Genomic DNA, 12,425 nt, shown 5'->3' with positions numbered 1-12,425 from the left:
CACCACTTAAAATTTGGCAAATCATTATTTTGTGTGTGAAAGTGTGTATTCTATTATACATGTGAGAGTAAATTTAAGTAAATATGTAATTTGTCAAATTTTGAGTGGTGTGATAGAGAAGAGATATGTAATTTAGAGACAACGTTCTTTGTTCTGTCCACATCTCTATCTAAAAATATCATTCACAAATTTTTTTAAGTTTTTTACACACTTATTAAAAAAGGGATTTTTTTTTAAATATATATATTTTTTTGGTATTTTTTAAACTTTTTTACTGTTCCTAATTTTTTTTCTTTCAAAAATACTACCTTAAGTTTTCAAAAAATACGTTTTAAAGTTTTATATTTACAAAAATACAGTGTCAATGAAACAACTAAAAAACAAAATAAGACAATAACTAAACATTAACCCACTATATGCTAACATGTTTTTTTTTATAAAAAAAAATTAAATATATATAAAAACAACTAAACAACAAATTAACATCAACACAACAACATAACGCATATATATAAACTTAAACAACTAAAAACTAACATGAAAACAACAACTTCACAACAACACAATATAACCTGTTATACTTAAAAACAACACAACAACAATCTCACAACAACAACATTGAAAAAAAACCCAGAACTTGCACCTAACCCTCACTGCCCAACCAACCTTGAGCCCAGATCCCCTAGCCTCATCCTCACCCAAGCCCCAAAATCGAGCTGAGGTACACCTCGTCCCAAGCTCCGAGCACCCCTATAAGCCGAGAGTCCCTTCACGCGAGCCCCTCCACCAGCACCCACACAGCCCTGCCGACTTCCCACCAGCGAGAGCTCCATCGAAGCCGGAAAGGAGAATCCATAAAAATGAAAGAAAAAAAAAAAGATGAATAGTAAAAGTGTTAAAAACCCCATGTCATTCAAAATGTTTAAAAAATGGATTTTTGTCACTTTATGTGAATTTTTTTTCTTCTTTCCTACCAAGCAACAATAGTGAAAATAAGAGTGGAAAAAATTGGGTGGGTCCCACTAAAATAAGTTCCTCAATGAGTGGAATTTTTTTTTCAAACTAATGAGAAAAAGATTATATTACTAATATACCCTTGCTCATTTAATTTTTAAATAATAATAAAAGGGTATAAAAGTAATTATAAAATTACATAATTTTCTTTCTTCCTTCTCAACCAAACAATAATAGTGAAAATAAGCTTTCTTTTCCATCTTAGAAATTTTCTTTCCTTCTTACTTTTTCTTTCTACCCTAATTTCTTTACTATAACGTCTCAAATTTCCTAATATGGCTTACTACCTAGATTAGGGGGCTAGGAGGGAAATAATTAGTTTAATGTGTTATTATATGATTATATGCATGGTTATGTGCGTTGTATTATTATATGGTTGTATTTGCATGCTAGGCCGTTTCTTATAAGAAGGACATTTTCATAATTTTGGCATGTTGATGGCATATTTGTATATTTATGTACGTGTATGTGATATATGGGTGATACCACATTATTATGTAGATATATTTGAGTTACTCGACATGAGGCGATCCTAAGAAGCAAGTTAGCAATTTAGTCATAACGGGGTTAAATATCGGGCTTGGGGTGAGCCTATGGGTAATATGGTACTTAGAACATTACCGGGAATTGAGCGGGTAATGAAAAATTATTTTGTAATTATTTGAGGATATTGGGAGTAACGGGAATTGAGGGACGTTAATTATGATTAAGGGGGTAAGAGGCAAATGACAAAACTGCCCTTGAGGGGGGCTTTGAGAGAGAATGTAACGACCTCCTTTCTTAACATACATATATATATATATTGTAAAAAAAACAATTTTAACCTAAATACGACAATATTGAAATTCTGAATTTACAAAAACTTTATTGAACAATACATAAATTAATGTTCATAACTTCAAACCATACAACACCCACAAACTAAATAAAAAATTTATCTTGCATACAAATCTTAATACTTTTATAAATAATTTTTCGTGGCGTTACTACACCTTAACGTAGAATTAGAGATGTATCCAACCGATAAATTTAAAAGCTTTATGTAAATTACAACGTTTATGAAATACTTTTAAAGCTTTATGTAAATTATAAAGTTCACAAAGTACTTTTTATGAAATATAAATATAAAATCAAGTTTCTTGTTTATTTATAAAATAGCATACCAGAACTCTACTCCCTTCAGGTCAGCCCCATATGTACAGTCATGTTGGCTCCACATATACTCATCAACAATTTATATTTGGGGCCTCTTACCTACAATACAAAACATTATCTGATGAGCTAAGGCTCAGTAAGCAGAATAACTACCTCATATGCATTAAAATAAACGTGCAACATGCTATGTATTTTCTTTCTTTCTTTCACTTTCCTTTCTTTTGGGCTCTAGAGGATACTGCTGCCGACATTACATAGGGAATCACATTCCCACCTGAACATAAACATGATAATAGGGAATTTCTCCCTCATAAACATTCATTATATAGGGAAGTACATCTCCCTCCTTACATTTTTGGGACGTAGGTCTCCCAAGCATCACCTCTACTTTAACGCTTTCAATAACTTGTTTGTGAACATTAAGCGTGCTTATGCATAAGAAATATAACATTCTTAAAAATAACTTATGCATAACAACATGACAGAATAACATATAAAGCATATAAATGCACATAAGACACATAAAAGACTTGTATTGTAGATGATGATTCTACTTACCTTGCGTCTTGATAAAACAACCGAAATTGTTAGCTTTCTGATAAAAACACAAACTATTAACTTACATAAAATCTACATGATGTAATTTTAGTTTATAATTGTTGTTATTCTATTTTTCTTTTCTTCTTATTTTATTGTTTATTTTATGTCCAGGCATATGGTCATACTATAATTGTCCATGGCAAGATCCCGGTCTAAAAGTTGTGGTCATGGTCATACGAAAATGTCTAGGTCATAGCATCAGTCCATAATAATAGGGAATAAGGTCATATAATAAAAGTCCAAATAGTCTAAAGTGTGACCATAGCCTATATAAGTTTAGTATTATAACGATACATAAACAAATAGTTTATATTTCAATTTTTGGCATTGTAAATTATGACGACATGGTAAAATAATCCATACATAAATTTTAGCATTTTAATGGTATAGTAAAGTAATCTATATAACTTTTGGCATTATAATGGCATGGTAACATAATCCATATATAAATTTTGGCATTATAGTAAAATAATCTATCTATAAATTTTGGCATTATAACGGCATAGTAAAATAATCTATATATAACTTTTGGCATTATAATGGCATAGTAAATTAATCTATATATAAATTTTGGCATTATAACGGCATAGAAAAATAATCTATATATAACTTTTGGCATTATAACGGCATAGTAAATTAATCTATATATAAATTTTGGCATTATAACGGCATAGTAAAATAATCTATATATATTTTGGCATTATAACGACATAGTAAAATAATCTGTGTATATATAATAACTAAATAACTGAAATGAAAGGCTCGAGAAAGAGCTTACCTAAAAGGTTTTCGTAGGCTAGCGTTACGGACAGAACTTCGCCTAGATCTTCGAGGTTTAGAACTTTTAGAAGGGTGTTAAGAAGATTTTTGGGTAGAGTAAGAGAAAGAAAATGAGGTTTTGTGATTCAAGATGAGTTTTGGAATGACTATTTATAGGAAAATTTTGGGTTACTATGCTAATAAAATATTTAAAATATCAAGCATAGTGAAATAATAAAATATTCAAAATATAAGCATGGTGGTTTGCTAAAGTCATCATTGTATCACTACTGCATCATCATGTGGGAACCATGGGGTGGACCCCGCTGTGGGACCCAAGCGGACCCCATTGTGGGACCCACTATGAATAGTACCCGGTGAAAAGTAAAAAAAAATGAAAATTTCCCAATCTTCTTATATTACTTAGTCTAGCATTTTTTACTCACAAACTTTTCTGAAAAAGTTTCTCTAACATCCATAAATTAATTATTCTCATGTGTTAGTTAGTTCAACAACTTAGAATTGTTAAAATCCCACAATAAAAATACAATTATATCCCCAACGGTCAAGTTATTGTTTCCAACGGCCGGATCACTATTCACCAACGGTCATAACGATTAGTTTTTGTCCTATAAATACTTGTTCTTTCAACCATTTACTTGCAAACTTCTTCATCTCTTAACCTTCTAGATAACATTCATCATCAAATCATGAATTTCTCTTTATTTTTCATAACTTTAGTGATTGTTTGCTTGTATTTAACATCATTCTATGGGTATTATACTAATGAAATGCCCATGAATATTATAGTTGCGCATTCATTAGTTATTCTTCCATTTTACTTAATAGCTCTAGCCTTCGATTAATATTGTAATGCCCTCAAAAGTATGAATAAAAATATATTCTCTTATTTTTCATAATTGTTATAATGCATTTGTAGAAAGAAGTAGGAGTTACAGAGAAGGTTGGCCCTAGGGGCATTTTAGTCATTTAAGGTAAAATCTGGTGACTACAGGCGTTTTGTGGAAGGATTCTTAAGGATTGCTACTTCATTGACTAAACTAACACACAAGAATCAAAATTTTGTGTGGTCAGACAAGTGCGAGAACAACTTACAGGAATTGAAACAAAGATTGATTACAACTCCAGTTCTGAGTCTCCCAACAGATCATGAGAAGTTTGTGATTTACTGTGATGCCTCACATCAATGTTTGGGTTGTGTTCTTATGCAGTCAGGGAAGGTGATTGCCTATGCATCACGCTAGTTGAAAGAGTATGAACAAATATACCACAATCATGATCTAGAGATGGCAGTAGTAGTCTTTACATTGAAGGTATGGCGACATTACCTTTATGGGGAGAAGTGTGAGATATACTGGCCTGAAGTACTTTTTCACACATAAGGATCTGAACACGAGATAGAGGCATTGACCGGAGTTGGTGAAGGATTATGATTGTGAAATCTTGTATCACCCAGGGAAGGCCAACGTAGTGGCAGATGCCTTAAACTAGAAGGGTCTGTGACAGATTTCCAGTGCGAGATTGATATGTAGAGAGTTGGCAGAGGATATGACCAGAGCTGGTATAAAGTTATTGGTGGGCCAGTTGGACAACATTACGCTATAGTCTACACTGTTGGAAAGCATAAAGGAAGGCCAGTTGGGTGATCCACAACTGACAAAGATTAAAGAGGACGTCCTAGACGGAATGTCTAGGGATTATACAGTATCAGATATAGGCTTGTTGAGATACAAGGGTCAGATTTGTGTTCCGATGGACACTGTTATCAGGCAGGAGATTCTAGATAAATCTCATACTACTCCTTACTCTTTACATCCAGGCATCACGAAGATGTATCAGGATGTGAGATCACTATATTGGTGGCCTGGGATGAAGAGGGATGTGACAGAATATGTGGCTAAGTGCTTGACATGTCAATAGGTCAAGGCTGAACATCAGAGACCAGCAGGGCTATTACAGCCTCTGGACATTCCAGAGTGGAAATGGGAGGACATCACGATGGATTTCGTGGTGGGGTTACCCAGGACTGTGGGTCAACATGATTCGGTGTGGGTTATTGTAGATCGATACACCAAATCATCTCACTTCTAACCAGTGAGAACAACGTATACAATTGACCAGTATGCATATCTCTACGTGAAAGAGATAGTGCGCCTTCATGGGGCTCAGCGGTCGATCGTGTCAGATCGGGACCCCACATTTACTTCCAAGTTTTGGGAAAGTTTAAAGAGGGTCATGGGTACACAGTTGAAGTTTAGTACTGCTTATCATCCTCAGATAGATGGACAATTTGAGAGGACGATTAAGATATTAGAAGACATGCTGCGAGCATGTGTGCTGGGCTTTGGTGGGTCTTGGAGTAAATATTTGCCGTTGATAGAGTTTTCCTACAATAACAACTATCAGTCGACCATTGAGATGGCTCCTTATGAAATGTTGTATGGTAGGAAATGCAGGTCTCCCATTTATTGGGATGAGACAAGAGAAAGGAAATACTTGGGTCCTGAGGCGGTACAGAGGACCAACGAGGCCATTGAGAAGATCAGAGTTCGGATGCTAGCTTCACAAAGCAGACAGAAAAGTTATGCTGATCCCAAACGCAGGAACGTTGAGTTCCAAGTGGGAGACTATGTCTTCCTTAGAGTCTCACCATGGAAAGGGGTGTAGAGATTTGGGAAGAAGGACAAGCTGAGCCCTAGATTTGTAGGGCCATTTGAGATCCAAGAAAGGATTGGTCAGGTAGCCTATAGGTTGCTTTAACTCCAACACTATCGACCGTACACAATGTATTTCATATTTCGGCTCTTCGGAATTATGTGTCAGACATGACTCCTGTGTTGAGTTATGAGGATCTGGAGCTTGAGGCAGATCTCTTTTATGAGGAACATCCAGTTCAGATAATTGATATGAAGGACAAGGTCCTGAGAAACAAAATTATACCTTTGGTCAATTAAATTCCCCGGCAACGGCGCCAAAATTTGTTTAACGCCCAAACGTGACTTTCACTTAGCAGTAGTCGTAGTATAGATAGGCGGTCGATTCCACAAGGAGGTAAAGAAACAAGTTAATCAATAAATAAATGTTAGAGATAAATAATATGAAGAAAATAGAACAAGTGATATTTTTTTTTTGGTTTTGGAGATTTAAATATTAGAAATAAAGATAGAATAAAGTGTGATGTAACAATATGTAACAAATAGGAAGGATCAAGAGTCACCAATATGCATACTTATTTATTTGGATCTTTGATTCACAAAAATTACACAAATGGATAGTTCACATCCCAACTATTCATTTGGAAGATTTAACATTGAAGCACAAATATATTTCACAAAAATGCATTCAAGTGATTAATATTCTTTACCATGGAAGGATGAGATAAATCTTATAAGAAATCTAAAAATGACATTATACCATTGGCAATAATGCAATAAAAGATTGGACATACAATCTAACACAAATATTACTTTTACTATTTATAAATACATAGAAAGAGCATGACTAATTCTATATAGATTTTAGCAAAAGTAAATATATATGAATGAGATGGAGAAAATGATAAAGATATTACCTATATTATTTTCACTAATTTGATAATACATAGAAAGTGCTTGACAAAATCTATATATTATTAGTAAACATAAATATAGATAACAAGATGAAGAAATAGAGATGAAAGAAAATAAATCACTCAAATATATAAACTTTAAGCATATGGTGAATCAAAAATACCAAATAAAGTCATAGTGCATATAGGATCATCCTAACCTTCCTAAGAAGGTTAGCCTATTATGCTAGACATTCTCATGAAATTCTAGAGAGAAAATATGAGAAATGAGACTAAAATTTGGTAGAGTTTTGCTACCTAAAAATTACATAGAAAATGTGAAAGAAGAGTCCCTATTTATAGAGGGAGAAAATGACTAAAAAGAAATTAAACAACAATTTGGGGTTTACAAAATAAATCTGAAATATTAATAATAAAATATGATTTTGAAAAATCAAATCTTATTATAAATATTAACCTAGTTATTTTGGTGTATTGTCAAAATGCCATTTTTCTAAAATACCAGAAAGTGTGAACTGTAAAGCTCAAAATAACAATTTTGCAAGGCCCAATACCCACAAAACATGGGTTGAAAGTGGCTGGTGGCAGAGGAGGGTTTTGACCCATTCCCAGCCAATGGGGATGCGCCACGTAGGCGCTGGCTGAGAGGGTTGGGCTTCAGCTGGAGATGGCTTTGCTGGGCCTAGGCCTGGCTAGTTGCTTAGGAGAGGCTAGGGAGCTACGTTGGAGCTTCTTTGTGATCACGTTTGGGTTTCAAGTTGAGTTGCTGAAAGGAGCTGGAGCGTTGAAAGTGTTGGGTCTGCATGGACTTCAGCTGGAGATGGCTTGGAGGCTTGCGGACAGGTGGCAGGCGAGGAGCGCGCCACGTGGCGCGCTGGGGGTGCAAAGAGGCTGGAGGGCCTGGGCTGAATTCTGGGCTATGTTGGGCTTAAAGTTGCAAAAATACCAGCTTTTCATCATTTCGTCAGTTTTATTTATTTATTTCTTCTTTCTTTTCTTTATGCCAAAATGCAACTTTAATTCCTAAAAAATAATAATAAATTAAATCATAATCAAATATTTTAATTTATAAAATAAATCATATTAATTCAATGAAAATATTAATTAAAACTTAATTTATTTTGACTATTAAAATCAATAAATATGCATTTTTCACCACTAATCAAACAACAAGGTCGAGGAAGTGACCTGGGAGCTAGAGTTAGACATGTAGAGTCAGTATCCCGAGCTGTTTAGGTGAAATGTCGATGACAAAATTTTTGTAAAGAAGGGATAGTTGTAATGTCCCAAATTACATAATAAGGCTTAGGACCTTAATTAGGGGGTCAAAATGGAAAATTATGGAAATTATGTTTATGTGTTTTATTTGCATGTAATTATGTGGTTATGTGATTTATATTATTATATTACTTGATGTGCATGTGTTAGGTGTATTAATTAAGCATGTCAGCCCGTTTCTTATTAGAAGGACAATTTTTGTAATTTGGCCCGTTATGTGTATATTTGGCATATATGTGATATATGTGTGGGACCACATTATTATGTGGATATATTTGGGTTACTCGACACGAGGCGATCCTGGGGAGCAAGTGTAATGTCCCAAATTCCCTAATGTGGCTTAATGCCTGGATTATGGGGCCAGGAGGGCCATAATTGATTTAATATGCAATTATGTGATTATATGCATGATTATGTGAAATATATTATTATATGATGATAATTTCATGCATGTTGGCCCACTTCGTATTAGAAGGGCATTATCGTAATTTTTGACCCGTTAAGGGCATCATTGTATATTTATGTGCATGTTTGTGATTTATGGGTGAGACCACATTGTTATGTGGATATGTTTGAGCTATTCGGCATGAGACAATCCTAAAATACAAGTTATCGGTTTAGTCATAACGAGATTAATTACCGGGCTTAGGGTGAGTCTGGGGGTAATTTGATGCTTAGTACGTTGCTGAGAATGAACGGGTAATGGGATATGGTTTAATTATTATTTGAGGAAATTGGGAGTAATGGGAATTGGAGGTCGTTATTTATGATTAACAGAATAGACGGGAAATGATAGTTTTACCCTTGCTAACCTTGAGAGGTTTTAATTGGCCCTAGGGACATTTTGGTCTTTTGACCATGGGATAGACTTAAGGCTGGTAGGCTGTAGAAGGGAATAGGCAGCCAAAAACAGAGTTATTTACTTCTCTCTCTCGATCATCACTCTCTCTCGGGTTTTTAAGAGTTTTAGGCGCGGGTTTTCATTTTTTAAGGCTCGGGATCGAATCTACTAACCATTTTAGTAGGATTCAAGGTCCCGGGAGTGGGGTTTTAGACCACGAACCTTTTATTATTTATTTTATTGATGAGATTTCATATTTGGTTATGATTAGGTGATTGCTAAGGGATTTAAGGACCGATCATTCTTTTATTATTTCACGCTCGAACCAAAGGTAAGAAAACTGCACCCAGTATATGACATGCATGATTATTGATGAGGCATGTTGATGAGTGCTCTATATATGGACATTGATTGCATTGTAAATGTCTAGCAGCTTTGCTTATTTTTGAATGACATTGACTTATTAGTCAGAAACGACATTGGTGTTAGTACTGATCGTGAAGTCTTAACTTATCAGTCTTGATCGGTAGTAGTACTAAGCACTGGTCGAATGGTATTGACTTATGAGTCAAGAGCAGCATTAATGTGTTTAACGCAGGCTGAAATGATTAGATCTAATCAACATGAGCATTAAATGCTTGATCGATCTATAGGTCGAAGAAAATTAAAGCGCTGGTCTAGTCTAAGAGCTAGTTACTTAAAGCTACGGCCAAAAGGCTCAGCTGACTGAAGCGTCACATAGCTTAAGGTGTAGAGTCCTAGAGAGTGACTCATTAGTCACCTACCCAGAGAGTGACTCATTAGTCACCATCTGATTAGGGCTACAAGCCCCATAATGATTTATTTATATTGTATACATGCAGTAATGAGTTTTCTTGCTGAGCCTTGGCTCACAGATGCTATGCGGTGTAGGTAAGTGGAAAGAAAAGCTCACCGAGCCTTGAGTGGAGAGCTTAGGTGGTGATATGCATATGCGGCTGCTTAACCACCACAACCAATGTGTTTCTTAGAGGAACTAAGGTTTAACCTTATTTTTGCCGCTTAGGCCGGTTGTAACTTTTATACTGTAATGACCATTTTGTATTGTAAATAACTGTGTAAACATTTTTATGGGCCCATGTACAATTTAACGTTTTAAATTAAAATATATCCATTCCTTTTGACCGAGTTTTTATCCTTGCTTATTAATAACACCTAGATTCATGTTTATAACCTAATGACTCGTTTAGCGAGTTAAGCATTATTTAAAGTCCATAGTATTGGTCTTGGAGTAACCAGGGCGTTACAGCAAGTTAGCGGAAAAGTTACAACGTGACCAATACTTTACTCGGGGTGAGTCAAGAGGTATTTTGGGTATTTAGCACATTACCGGGTTATTGGGCAATGTGAATGATTATTTGATGATATATTGAGAGTTAGTGAGATCAGAAGAAAATTCTGGGAATTTTGACCATTTTACCCTCGGGTGTGTATTTAGGACCCCGAGCCTTGGGATTTACTTGAGGTTACCTAAGCTCGAAGTAACCTGTTAAAAAGAAAATATGTTCACAACACTGTTTCTCTCTCTCCTGTTAACCCTTTTTATCGTTCATTGAATTTTCGAATGAAGCTTGAGTTTTAGAACTCGGATTCAAGTAAGGATCGAGTCATAACGATTCTAAGAAAGATTAGAAGCTTATTAGCCGGAGGATTTAACAAGAAACAATATAATCATAGGTAATTTAAGCTTTGAATTTCTGAGTTTCCGTTTCCTGAAATTTCTTAAGTTTTGAATTTGGATTTTACGTTTTGAAGAGTTTTTGAATGATTTAAAGCTTGAGTTTTGAGGATTATGTGCCATTGAGATGGTTGAGAACTTTGTTTTTTTTTAGATTTTGGTATGTTTGGATAAATTTTTTGAAGGATTTAAAATGGGAAAATTAGAGTTTTGGGGCTGTGTTCGTGGTTGGGCCGCGGCCCAGGCTTGAAAAAAAATGTGGTTTTTGGCTATTGGGGGCACCTTGGGCCGCTGCCCCTTTTTGGTAGGCCGCGGCCCACGACGCAAACAGAGAAGGGGTTAGCCCATGTTCTTGAGCAGGCCGCAGCCTGGGTTTTTGGGGCCGCAACCCAAAAGGGAAAAAATGGCCAAAATGAGTTTTTATTGATGGGAACTTAAACATAAGGGCTCGGGATCGATCCTACTACCTGGTTTGATAGGATTCGACGTCCCGTAGGCTAGGACTTGATCTGGAAGCCTTTATTTACTCATTATTGACGGGATTTTATAATTGGTTGTGACTAGGTTATCGCTAGGGGCTCAGGGTCAGGATCGTGCTCTGGGGTCGTTCTAATTTTTCATTACACTCGCACTTGAGGTAAGAAAATTGCACCCATTATGTGACATACTTGATTAGGGCTAGCCCGAATGCTGAATATGGTTTTGATTGGGCATTGGCCCCTGTAAATGCACATGATTATGATTATGCCTCTGATTATTGATGAAGCATGTTGAGTGCTCTATATATGGATATTTGTTATATGATGAATGCTTGTTTGCATTATATATTTGAGAAAAGCATTGACTTATCAGTCAAGGATGGCAATAGTGCTGAGCGCTGGTCGTAAAGCATTGACTTATGAGTCAAGGACATCAATAGCGCGTTGAGTGTTGGTCGATATGATTAGATCTAATCAGGAGAACGTTGCATGCTCGTTCGACCCAGCGGTCGTAGAAAATCAAAGCGCTTGACTAGCTTTATGGCTAGTTACACTGAGATAGGGTGACTTTATGGTCACATGGCTAGGGCAAATGATCCTAGGTTGACTCTATGGTCATCTATTCAGGATAAGGACCCTGAGTTGACTCTATGGTCATCTATTTAGGGCAAGGACCCCAGGTTGACTCTATGGTCATCTGATTAGGGTTGCGAGCCCCAGAATGATTCCATAATCATTTATTTGTACCTGTATGCATGCATGAGTAGGTTATTACTGCTGGGCATGCTAGATATACATCTGAATCTGTATATATTGTTCATGCACTTGTATTAAGTTTTCTTGCTGGGCCTTTGGCTCACGGGTGCTATGTGATGCAGGTAAAGGGAAAGGAAAGCTGGACCAGCCATGAGTTGGAGAGCTTAGGTGGTGATGTGTACATATGCGGCCGCTTGACCACCATGTCCAAGGTTTCTCAAAGGAACTAGGGTATAA

This window comes from Humulus lupulus, chromosome 6, assembly GCF_963169125.1.
Source record: "Humulus lupulus chromosome 6, drHumLupu1.1, whole genome shotgun sequence".
Taxonomy (NCBI): Eukaryota; Viridiplantae; Streptophyta; class Magnoliopsida; order Rosales; family Cannabaceae; genus Humulus; species Humulus lupulus.
This window is presented reverse-complemented; position numbering follows the sequence as displayed.